This window comes from Ochotona curzoniae, unplaced genomic scaffold, assembly GCF_017591425.1.
Source record: "Ochotona curzoniae isolate NIBS_2020 unplaced genomic scaffold, NIBS_Ocur_1.0 scaffold_4506, whole genome shotgun sequence".
Lineage (NCBI taxonomy): Eukaryota > Metazoa > Chordata > Mammalia > Lagomorpha > Ochotonidae > Ochotona > Ochotona curzoniae.
In genome coordinates, this window is record NW_024467119.1 from 59,855,297 (window position 1) to 59,868,678 (window position 13,382).

Sequence of the window (13,382 nt, forward strand, 5' to 3'; positions counted from 1 at the left end):
GAAGGTTGGGGTGATAGCTACCCCTCCTCTGTGACCCCAGCTTCTGGTGGGCACTCAGTGGCTAGCTTCAGGGCTGGCCCACAGGCCTGATTTCTGAGCCCTCTGGTTCTCACCCAGGATAGAAGCAATGTCTCAGGTATTTTTGTTATTGTAGTTGTTTTATCATCTGGATTGTCTCTCTGCTCAAAATTTGACTTCTTTGTGCTTCCATGACCACGTAATCCACTAAATTTTCATTGTCAGAAAGACTTAGGATGGTCTTTGCTTCATGACTGGATGCTGACAGATTATGTTATCACTATTATAACGGTCATTGCTTTTTCTGTTACTTTCAAGGGTTTTTAAAATTTACCCAGGCTGAGGCCAGGTGGTGGTGTATCAGGCTAATCTTCCACCTGTAATCGCCAGCATCCCATATGGGTGTGGTTCATGTCCCTGCTGTTCCATTTCCCGTCCAACTCTCTACCTGTGACCTGGGAAGGCAGCAGAGGATGGCTCCAAGACCTGGAAGAAGTTCCTTTCTCCTGGCTTCAGATCAGCTCAGCTCTGGCTGCTGCAGCCATTTGAGGATTGAATCAGTGGATGAAAGACCAATCTCTCTTTCTCTCTCTGTTTCTCTCCTCGCTGTAAAAAAAAAAAAAAATCTGCCTTTCATATAAAAATAAATAAATCTTAAAAAAGGAAAAATTTCCATGCTTTTGAATAACTTTGATCATCCCTACTTTTTGTAATCCACTTGTCCCTTTTGATAAAAGTTGTTCCCTTTGTTTGGCATTGTCTTATTATTTCCTTCTGCGAGGGTCTGTTTTTCAGAAAACTAAAAGATTCAGAATTTTTATTTGAATATTTATTTGAAAATATTTATTTGAAAGTCAGAGAGATAAGATATTTTTTCATCTGCTTTTTGACTCCTGTCATCTGCTTTCCCAGGCACATTAGCAGGGAGCTGGATAAAAAGTGAGGTAGCTGCAACTTGCACTGGTGCTCATGTAGTATGCTTGTGTCACAGGAAATGACTTAACCCACAGTGCCACAATGCTGCTCCTAAAATTTTTATTTTTATAAGAGGGTTATGTTTTGGGCCCAATATAGTAGCCTATCAGCTAAAGTCCTCGCCTTGCATGCGCCAGGTTCCCATATGGGTGCCAGCTCTAATTCTGACAGCCCCACCTCTCATCCAGCTCCCTGTCTGTGACTTGGGAAAGCAGTCGAGGACGGCCCAAGACTTTAGGATCCTGAACCCACATGGGAGACCCGGCTCCAAGCTCCTGGCTTCGGATCAGCGCGGCTCCTGCAGTTGCAGCTGCCTGGGGAGTGAATCAACGGATGAAACATCTTGTTCTCTCTCTCTCCTTCTCTCTGTATATCTAAAAAAAAAAATAATAATAATAAATATTATGCTTTGTTTTGTTTTTATTTGTCTGTATTACATGTTTAATGTATGCTCTCTGTTTGAAAGGAAGAATTGCAGGAAAATAGGGATAGAGATGGAGAGAGGGAGAGATCTATCTTCTGGTTCACTCCCCAAATGCCTACAAGAGCCAGAGCTCAGCCAGGCGGGAGCCAAGAGACCAACAACCCAGCTAGGTCTCCTACAGGGGTGACAGGAGCCTGAGCACTCTGAGTCATCCTCTGCTGTCCCCACAGGAAGCTGGGTTGGAAAAGGAGTAGCTCAGACTTGGACCTGTGTGTGTCCCAAGTGGCAACTTAATCTCCCATGCTACAACTCCTATCCTGCAGAATTTTTCAATGTGGCCTTGCTCATTTATTTAAGATCTATGTGAGAAAAGAAATGGAAAACCGACAGGCAAAAGGGAGGGGAGGGCCTAGCAGTCACAGGTCAACACATTTCATAAGGTAGTCAGATGTATATTTTCGAAATAAGAGGACTAAAAAGAATGATATCTATGTGCTTAAAGAGATTAAAATATTCTTTTTTTTTTAAATTGGCGATTTTTGTGTTCTGAAAAAATGGAGGCCAAAGAAGAGCTGTGATGGGATCATGATATTTGTATAAGGAATAGAACAATAAGGCATCTTCGTTGGTTTAGTAGAAATGATTGCATTACATTTGATCAGTCATGAAGAGCTTGATTTCATCTTTATCCATGAGCAGTAAATTTTCTTGGTCTTTTGAAAAGAAGTCTTGTTTTTTGAATGAAAACTGAACTGCTTCAATGGGCTTAATTGTGTTTGTCCAGAAGACATATATGGATGTTCTAAGCCCCAATGTGATTGTTTTTGGAAGTAAAGTAGCAACAGAGGTCATTAAATAGTCATAAAGGTTGGATCCAATCCAATATTGCCAGTGCCTTTCTACGAAGAGGAAGACATCAGAAATTTGTGTACACAGAGGACAGATCATTTGAGGACACTGAGAAGGTGATTGGAAATCAAGAAGAGACGTCTCAGATGAAATCAAATCTGCTCTTCCATCTTTCACATTTGGTCTCCAAAACTGTGGGAAACAAACTCGTGTTGTGTAAACCACTCAGTTTGAGTTGTTTTGTTATGGAAACCCTAGAATACTAACACAGCTGGGTATAGAATTCTAAGCTGATGATTTTTTGGTAATAGTATTTCAGAATGTTTTTCTTTGACTTGCAACTTTCTTATACTGCAGTTAGCTTTGGCTTTATTTTTTTTTTAGTTTTATTTAAGTTTATTTATCATTCTTGAAACTTACTATCATTCTTGAAGTTTATGACTCAAAAATATTTTCATTTCTTACAAAATTTTTCAATTATTACTTCTTTAAATATTGACACTGCCTTATTTTTCTGTTTTCTATTTTTGAAATGAAACTTCCATTAGGCCTCCTTATTCCTTCTTTCGTGTCTCTTAAACTTTTATACATTTTTGTATCGACCTTTCTGTGTCTTCTGGAAAAATTGTTAAAAATTTGCTTCAAGTTTATGAATCTCTTGTTTAATCTAATCTGCTATTTGAACCTTTGTTTTACTTTTTACTTTCTTTTATGTCTCTCTATGCCACTGGGTCAATTTTTTTTCTAGACTGCTTTTCATTTGGGTATGGGCCTTTGCCGTCCTAGCTCGTGCATCGGTTTCTCAGTTCCAATTTCCTGCTCATTTGAACCAACGATCACCTCGGGTGAGATCCCAAACCGAGGTGACCAGAACGAGTGCTCCTCCCCTGACACACACATTAGCCTCCCCAAGACAGCTCCATCATGAGCTGAGACTTTGCAACCTTGCTCTGTTTTCAATTATCTCTCTGATTTTGGTGCCTGTGCATACTTTTCTTTCTTGAAAGCAGAGCTATGAATTTAAAATACTATACATTTTATATTTTCTCTAGAATTTCCAGGGGTTTTTTTGGGTAGTGGAATTTATCTTAGTCTAATATTTTTCTAATACATTAAGTCTTGAGTAACACTTTAATAATGAGGAAAAACCCTTTGTTATTACTATTAGAAAGAAAAAGACAATCTGTGCTGTTCTAGGACCAAGGAAAAGTACTAGGACATTCTCTCTAGATCCTTAAACAGCACAGAAAATTCAGGCAGGTTTGCCACATCCAAACTTTAGAGAATGATGCCTAGTGGATCCTGGGTCTATCCTGCATCTGGAGCTGGGTGACCACGTTATGTGCTTGTTAGAGAGCCAGAGCAGCTATCAGATGAGTTTCAATCCTTGTTCAGTAGCTCCTCAGAGTGAATGTCAGAACTGTGCGTTCTGGTCAGGGCTTTATCCCTAACTGAAACGGTCAGGGTGGTGAGCGTCCACTCAATTCCCTCATTCGCTCATAATCTAATTAACTAAGTTGTACTAATACAATAATAAAAGAAGCTCTGAGCACCTGCTAAGGCAACCCCTGGAGGTGTTGGAGATAGAGCAGATCAAACTGCTGCTCTGAATGAACTGCAGCTGGCTTGGCTGCTCCATTCCAGGATGGGAGTATGGATGGACCGTTGCTGAGATGCAGAGGTAGAGGGGTGAACTGGCGGGATGATTGTAATGGGAAAGTCCTGAGAGTAGGGAGCCAGAGAGCCGGAAGCATGAACGATTGCAGCGGGAGATTTCAGGACAGATACCTGTGTGCTCCTGATGTGGTCCCAGTGTCTTAGGTAGGATGGGGAGAAATGCCTGTGCGGGCTGCAGGACACAGGGAGGCTCCCACGGGCATACCTACAGAGCGTTGGGAAATGCTGAGTGCGGCCCTCCAGGTTCCCCGGGACCCAGCCTTCCCATAGCCATTCAATAAATAGCCCCCACTGGAGATTCTGGCAGAGGACACTTGCTTTCCAAACAACAGCGCTGAGCCAACCCCCTTAAGTGGTCCCATATGTTCTGCGGGGAGTTTATGGCTCACAGCCTTCGGAATTCTTTTGTTTATTACTGGGAATCCAAGTCCTGAATGCTGCTAACTAACCCCGAGGTCTGTTGGTTATACAAGCTGTTGGACCTCTTAAGTACTTCGACAAGAGGACCACATTCTGCGGAAAAAGAATTAGTGGTTGCAAACGGGCACACTCCACAGCATCGTGGAAGTATCGATTTCCGTGTGTCATTCCTGGTCCGGCTTTTTCCTTTTTTGGAAACTGGATTGGGCTGCCTTGTGTCTACCTTTCCACGAGGCCTTTCCAGGGCCATCAGAGGAGAAACCTTAGAGCCCCCTAAGCAGAGGTGTCATCTTTATGGAAGATGAACAGCTTCCGCAGATGTGCAGCAGGCTGTGAAGGCTTGGGCCTTCCCTCCCAGAACCCCAAAGGCAAGCCATGATCACACCAGGACTCATCCTAAGCCAGGGTGATACCTCCTCTGCCTTGCCACCCCCAAAAAGGCCCAGCTTGCAGGGCTATTGCCCAGCTCTTCACTCATCTCCTGCCAAACACATGGATCCCCTAGCCTATCTCCAGCAAGGAGCTTTCCACAGATTGCCCTGTCAGCTTTAATAACAGCTACTATCCATTGAGCACTTTGAGCCAAGTACTGAGTTTTTTCATCTGCTTCCCTGAATAGCCTGGTGAGATGGTTGCTCCTGTAATATCTCATTTCACAGTTAACAACTGTATTAGCCCACTGCTACTACCAGTGGCAAAGACAAGACACGAGATCAGTTTGCTCAACTTAAGGTTCTTAATCCATCACTTCATCTTCTCTTCCACTATCCCATTAGAAAGTACTTGCCACTTGATCCGTAGGCTTCCCAACCAGCATGGGAGTACCCTGTGTTCTGAGTATCCAAGGGCTTGTCTCCTCAAAAATCATATAGATGTCAAAACCTGGCCACCTTAATGTTGAGGATTGATGGGTTAAGGGTGGATACTTGACTCAAAGATGGCACCTTATAGGTGAGTGTGTAGAAAGATTTCAGGCCATTAGAAGCTGTGCCCACAGTGGTGGTTCTCCCAGGAGAGTTGAGTATTGGAGTTCAAGTTCCGCTTTGCTGTTCTCTGCTACCTGCCCCATCCTGATATACTCCTTCCTTCCTTTTCATGCCCACCCTCCTTTAGATGCCAGACCTTGCAACCACCTGGTCATGAAACATAACCTCTAAAGTATAAACTCAAATATGCCCCCCTCTTTTTTTTTTAAGATTTTTTTGTTTTTGGAAATTCAGATTTATAGAGAGAAAGATGGAAAGATCTTCCATCTGCTGGTTCACTCCTCAAGCAGCCGCGATGGTCACTGAGATGATCTGAAGCCAGGAGCTTCTTCCGAGTCTCCTGCGCTGGTGCAGAGTCCCAAGGCTTTGGGCCATCCTCGACTGCTTTCCCAGGCCATAGGCAGGGAGCTGGATGGAAAGTGGAAGCAGAGCAGCTGGGATGCAAACCGATGCCCATATGGGATCCTGGTGTGTGCAAGGTGAGGACTATTTAGCTGCTAGGCTACTGTACCAGGGCCCAAATAAGCCCTCTCTTTACCAAGAAGTCCCTCAGGTGCTTTTTACTTGAAGCGATGAAAAGCGGATAGGACACCATGTTTCTTTCCAAATGCCAATTGTGTTCTACTTACATTGTTTTCATGCGGGAAAACAGCCTGGTCACCTCCTTTCACCAAACAGCCCTTCCGAACATTTGAAAGTCATGCAAGGTTGGTCCTAGAATTCTCTCCAGAGAGCACACTGGCATGGCTAGTGCTGAAAGGTAACACCTTGGAAAAGCAGATGCAAGATTTTGCAGGTCTGGGCCGGTGTCCACATTGCTTAGGGCGAAGAACTGAAGTCAGTGGAAGATCAGACAGTTCTGTATTGGGTCTTAACATGCTGAGCCAGCCCCAATAGCCAGCCAGCCAGCCTCAGAGCGGCCCCCTGAAGTTTGAACAGAATATGAATTGCTCTGTCACTTCCTGTCCCACACAGCTGGGTGGGATTGTTACCAGTTACTTTGTGGAGAAGTTACACATTCAGTCCCTGCCGGGAGAGGTTTCCCGCGGTGGGTGAAATGACAACACACACAAAGGTCAAACTCCAGATGTTGGAATCTGACTCGCTATCCTCATGGGGAAAGCATTGCCGCCTTATAATCTCTGAAGATTTTTGATACAGGTTTAAGGCCAAAGTCTATGGAAAGATCTGAGCTCCTCCAGTCAGTTTCATGTACACTTAGCCAGGGCTTTGAGGTCAGTTATTAACCTTGTAAGCCAAGCAACCATAGGAAAGGGAAGAGTGCTCAGGCAGAGGTGAGTGTGCTAGGGCGGGTGTAGACCTTGCTGTTTGCTCTTGGAAATTGGAAGATAATTTAAGATTAGGAGCGAGTTGTTTCTGGACTAATTCCTTGGCTGGCTAAAAATGCCAGGAAGTAATGGAAAAAATACATGGCAATGGAGTGGAGAGTTTCCCATTCATTCATTCATCTACCTATCATTTTTACAGAGTTCACCCGTAACACACTCAGAGATGGTAAGAAGACATACCTTACTTTTCTTTTATTAATTGATATAATCTTTGCTCCAAGTTTTACTATTGGGCCCTAGAGTTGTAGGCAACTGAATTTCTGACAACTTGGAGAGAAAATCCAAAGAATTCAATTTTCTTTAAACTTAGAGACTGCCACTCCCCACCTCTGCTCCTGTGAATGGTACGTCTAAGTATGCAGCTGACAGTGGATGGAATCCCTCACTCATCAGTTTTGGGACACTGTCAGCAGGCCAGGGGCCATGTGGAGTCTTTACTGGTCACTGCAGTAGCACAGTTGGTGGGATCTGCTCCCTCAAAAGCAAACCATTGAAGAACATGGTGGCAACCTCATCTTTGGAACCCAGTGTCCCCCAAGCCACCTGTGCTTTGGGATCTATGCTTGCAGTGAAGAAGAGGAGGAGGGTGGATTGATTCCAATCTGAGATGTTATTGCTCCACTAATACTTTGTGGGGAGAAAGCAGAGAAGACAATAGCTTTCCGAGGGCAAGCAGTTAATGTAGCAGTTAAGCTGCTGCTTGGGTGGACTGCAGTACCTATCAGTGTGCCTGGTTTTCTGAACTGGCCCTGCTCTCCATCCCAACTTCCTGCGGATACACACTTTGGGAGGCATTGGGTGATGGCTCAGGTGCCAGCATTCCTGGCATCTACATGGGAGTCCTGCCTGGAGTTCCCATCTACTGGCTTTGACCTGGCTACTTCCTGTCTACTGTGGGCTTTGGAGGAATGAGCCAGAAAATGGGAGATCTCGCTCTCTGTCTTTGTCTTTTGTATAAATAAAATAAATAAATAAAAATGAAAAATAATCAGAAAGCTTTTATATTGAGAAGATAAATTAGCAAATTTTGCTACTATGATGTATGTCTTAGGTTGTACAGGGTCTGGACTCAGCCCACATAACACAAAAGCACTCACAGGTAATGTTTCAATGAATGAATATGCCTGCAATCTGACAAGACTTTGTCTAAGAACACTGAAATTGAATTTCACACAATCTTCATATGTTTTGAAATATAAAGATACTTCAAACACATTTGTGGGCAAAGGAATTGAGAGAATAAATTATTTTGGTGCAACTCATCTTTTAATTTCTTTTTTTTTTGAAAAATTAAATTGAAAAGCTCTGGTGTTATTATTTTGATTATATTTAACCATTAAGTGGAATAGCCTGTGATTTTTTTCCCATGGACCATCCAAAAATAGGTGGTAGGTCAGTTTGACCTAGTCATCATGGTTGTCTAAACTCAGACTTAATTTGTGAATGTGTTCTGGAATGGACTTCATTGCTCTGAGCCACATTAGCTCATGGATCTGCAGTCAAGCATGAGTTGGCAAGGCAGTTCTGCTGATTCTGATTCAGCTCATTCAAATGTCTGGGGATTGGTTCGCTATTGGCTGATGTAGGATAGCTTAGCTGGGATGACTGTGGTGAGCTGCCTCTGCTACATGGCTAGCCAGCAGGTTTACCCATGTATGTTCTCCTAATAATGGCAGAGGCACACAGGCACAAGTGGAAATATGCAAATTCTTTCAAAAACCTCTGCTCCTATGTTTGCTGACATCCCACAAGCCAAAGCAACCCTGAAGCCAGGATGAAGGTAGAGTCTGGATGGGACAGACATCCAGAGAACACATAACCAAGATCCATGGCACAACTGATGTACTGTGCCTTTAACTCAGTCAACTTCTTAAAGCACTGAACTTGAGAAAACCTTTTAAGACATTCTACTTGTGACCCATTCCTTCAGATGTGGTGCTAGAATGGGGTATGAACATACAATGAGGGGCATTACATGTGAAACAAGTAAGTTTGATAAGAGAGGGCAGAGCATGTGCAAAAACATAGAGGCCTGAAAACCTTGCTCTTTTAGATAGTTCTAGATGCAATAGTTGGGAGGGGAAGTGGGACAAAGCAGATAGACTTTAAAATGGACCTGATAAAATGTGGTAATATTTTGGATGCCGTGGACTAGATTATGTTCAAAGTGGCAATCATCTGAGAGTGAACAAAAGAGGATTCTTAGGGCTGATGCTGTGGTGCCTTGGGTTAAAATGTCCTAACTGCAGCATCCAGTATGCTATGTGGGAACCAGTTCAAGTCCCAACTGCTCCATTTCCAATCGAGCTCCCTGCTAATGCGGGAGGAAAAGCAGTCGAAAATGGCCTGAGTCCTTAAAGTTTTGTATCCATGTGAAAGACCTGGAAAAGGTTCCTGACTTCAGCCTGGCCCAGACATGGGCACTGAGGCCATTTGGGGAGAAGGCCAAAAGATGAAATTCTGTGTGCATCTCTCTTTCCCTCTGTAATTCTGCCTTTAAAATAAATCTTTAAAAATTAAACTGTTGTTGGTTTTTTAAAGTGAGGATCCTTATTTGAACTCTAGCAGTGTTTGACATGGTAGCAAGGATATACCAAGCAATAGACTCTTTCCCTTTTCATTGAAAACAAAAAATATGGGGCCCAGCATGATAGCGTACTGGTTAAGGTCATTGTCTTGCAGGCACCAGGATCCCATGTGGTCACTGGTTCTAATCCCAGAGGCCCCACTTCCCATACAGCTCCCTGCTTGTGGCCTGGGAAAGCAGTTGAGGATGGCCCAAGGCCTTGGGACTCTGCACCTGCATGGGAGACCCGGAAGAGCTCCTGGCTTCTGGCTTCAGATCATCTCAGCTCCAGCCATTGCGGCTGCTTGGGGAGTGAGCCATTGGATGGAAGATCTTCTTCTCTGTCTCTCCTCCTCTCTGTATATCCGCCTTTCCAATTAAAAAAAAAAACCTAAAAAGAGATCTGAAAGACTCAGAGTATACAGACTGATTCTACATTCACAGTGCAACTTTGGAGTGCAGATTTAGTTTCATACTTTTGGGGTTTTAGAATGGAGGATCAAAAATGTTAGGCTCAAGTTCAGGTTCAGAATCAGGTAACCACACAGAGTGCAGTACAGTGCAAGCTCTGTTGGGAGTGCTTCTGGGCAAGATTCACTGGTCCACTACAGACAGTGGGCCAGGAAGTCATGCCCAGGGATTGTGGGGAGGAGATAGCAGAAAGATACGTGGTGGGGAAAAAAAGAGGTGGGGGAGAGAGTCAGACAACTGCTCCCTAGTGGGAGACAGCCTGAGACCACTTCCACGTAGTAGGGTGACGCATGTGAGGGGAATGGCTGCCCAGGGCACACCACAGTGCTTTTATACATCTTAGGTATGGGGGCTGGGGGAACGCAGCAGCTCCTCAGTCTGCATATGCTTGTGATGTGTCATCATGGCAGGTGTTGATCTTTTGTGCAGACTCTGCATTTGAAACATTTCTGGATGGGAGTGTCTGCTTGGCCTTGGCAAAGATGGCATTGAATCTAGTAAAGCTTTATTCTGTTGTTTATGGCCAAAGTGAGGCAGGAGGGAGAGAGAGCTCCCAGACTTGGTCTACTGCTCAGTGTTCCAGGGTTACATGTGTTCCTGGCTTGTGATAAGCTCTCTTGTTTCCTGAGATACACTCAGCTCCTTCAGGAGTTTTTTTTCCTGCTCCACCAAGCCAAGAACACTGCTATTTTCTGGTATAAAGTAAGAGGAGGTGTATATATACAGTTCTTTTGCCCTTAAATGAAGATTGAATTTTTTTTCCAGGGAAAAGCTAGCCTTTTGACTTTTGCTGTTAGGAATAAGTTTTTTCCTTCCTTCCCTCTTTCTCTCTTTTCTCCTTTCCTCCCTTTTCTTACCTCCTTCCCGCTTCCTTCTTTCTCCTCCCTTCTCCCCTCCTGTATGATTTTCTTTGTTTATTTACATTGCATTTGAACTGGGTAAGAGTAGAAAATGAAGCCTGATATACTACAAACTTTGACTAGAGTCTTTGGCATCATGGGGAATTCCTTGACTTGTTTTGTAAAGGTTGGTCACACCCCAAGATTCCACTGTTTCTAAGCAGATGTGGTTTGGATTTTGTGTTAGAACTCTGGGGGAGTTTGGTAATGAAACAGAATGCACAGTCTGCCTAGTTTCCCAGTGGCAAACTAGAAAACTGGATGTATTTGTTATAGAACTCAAGCCTCAGCTTTCTTCTCATAATTACAGATGTGCTTTTGAAACCTATTGCAGCAAATACAATGAACCTTTACAAGTTAAAATGAAAATCAAATATATTTGGAACAAAGCATTGCAGGTTTCAGAATAGAATATTCTCAAAATATAAAAGCCCCAAAGGTCTGTGTTTGTGTTACTCAAATGTAAATGATTTTGCCTTTCCCTTATCTTCTAAGAGTGGATTGTTCAAGATGCCTTGATTTTTGGGCCAGAGTAAGTGATGTCATTAAAAAGGAATGTTTGGAGGCTGTCTTTTACCTCCTCCCTCAGAATTTCAGATGGCATTAGCTTCACTAGGAAAACAGACTTGAAATCAAGTTTAAAAAAAGAATGATTATTTGCATTTTGCTTTTATATTTTGCTGCTTTTCCCTCTAGATAATCTAGTTTAAAAAAGGACTTTCATCGTCCTTGACGTTTCATGTTGAGCAGACTTTGTTCTTATAATTTTCCCTAATTTGTTCACAGTACATCAATGAGAAAAACAGGGATAGGTTTGAAGACAATCAGACAATAAGCTAGCAGGATGACGGGAAGCAACTTGTTAATCCCAACACTGGCCCACAGCTGCTCTGTGCAAGATGCTACTGATGTAAAGTTGGTCTGCCTCAGGAACCTCCTGCAACCCTTCACGAGCTGCAATAGGCTGATAGCGCCTGAGCCACCACCTCCAGCCCCGTTTCTTCTCAAGCCTTGAGTCTGTGTGGCCAACTGTTGTTTCACATCACTACACCCTGCTTTCCTTGCTTGCAGTCAAGCTGAAACTCAATATGGCTCAAAGAGACTTGTGTCTCTCAATGCTGCCTCCACCCCCTGCTCTTCTCAACCTTCCCGTATCAGCGATCACAGCACCAAACACTCACTTACTGAGAGTCATCTGCCTTCCTTTCCTTCATTTCATGCCTCACCCACAGCCCATCAGCAGGTCCTGCAGCTGCACACTGTACCCAGAACTGAACATTGGCAACACCTCCCCACAGCTACAGTTCAACCGAGTCACATAGCCCGTAAATGTCTCCCAACTTCCTGCATATTTCATGTTGTTTGTCTTCCTTATCATAATAGAAACTTCATGAAGACATGAAAGTTATCTTGTCCACTGAGGTATGCCTAGCACCTAGACAGGGATTAGGGCAATGTAAGTACTCAATAACTGTTTGCTAATTGATGAAAATATATTAGGTTATCAAGCTCCTCTCCTGGATCACTATTGCTATGGGCCTTGCAGAGGGGGCAAGGGGTGGGGCAAATGTCTAAAATACCACACAAACGCTTATTTTTGTGGAGCTTGTATTTTGTATATATGGCTCATGGGTTCCTTTTGCCTAGTTCTTGGTATCACCCCGAAGTGATAGAATCAGTTCTACATCATGGTGACCTCAAAGGAAATTGGCTCAAGATAGTGCATGAGTTTCTCGTGTGTTTCAGAAATGGAAGGGTTTCCCCAGCCATAGAGGTGGAGATAGAATCTGGCCACCTAGGCTTTGCAAATGGGGTGAGGATAGCAGAACAGCAAGGTCAGCTCCACAGTGACTCGTGACCTCACCCTGCTGGCAGCCAATTCAACCCTGCTTAAGAGTCTCAGGGGGCTTAATTAGATCTCAGAAGCATGCAGCAACCCAAGTATGGCAGCATTCACTTCCTGATCAGACACAGGGCCTTAGCCAGCCAAAGCTAATAGCAGCCATCCTTGGTTTGTCTTTGTTGTAGGTAGGCAGAGTTGCATTTTAAACCTGAAATAACTAGTGGTTTCACTAGTAACACTGTTAGGAGACTATTTTAATTTAAAACATAATTAAAAACCTCCTTGTAGTCTAAGGTATGAGGATAAAGCTTTTATCTCAAACAATTGCCTGGTTGCTTCCATTCTAAAAAAGTACATTTCTCAGGTCAGTGTTGTGCTAATCCTGCTATTTGCATATGAGCATCTCATATGGCCAATGATTTGGGTATAGGCTACTCCACTTCCAATCCAAGTCTCTGTTAATGAACCTGGAAAAGCAGAAGCAGATGACGCACAGTACTGTGGACCTGCACACCTAGGTGGGATACCAGGATGGGTCCTAGATTCCTTGTTTTGGTCATTCACACACCACACACACACACACACACACACACACACACACACTTGCTCTCTGCCTCTAAAATTAATGAATAAATAAATCTTTAAAAAAAAAACCCCACACAGTTGTCATATGTGTAAGCATTTTGTTGTCCTAAGAAATCAACTTCTTTCCCCTGCAAAAAACTACCAAAAGAAAGATAGACTTTAAAAGAAATATTGACAATACACTGTGCTACAATGCATGAATGGCAAGGTGGCAGAGTCCCTGGAGGTCACCAAGACATCCAAAGCCAGTGTGCCAGCACTTCTCTTTGTTATGTGCAGGTTCAGGCAGGCTGTTAAACCATTCTCTTCCCACTCCCACC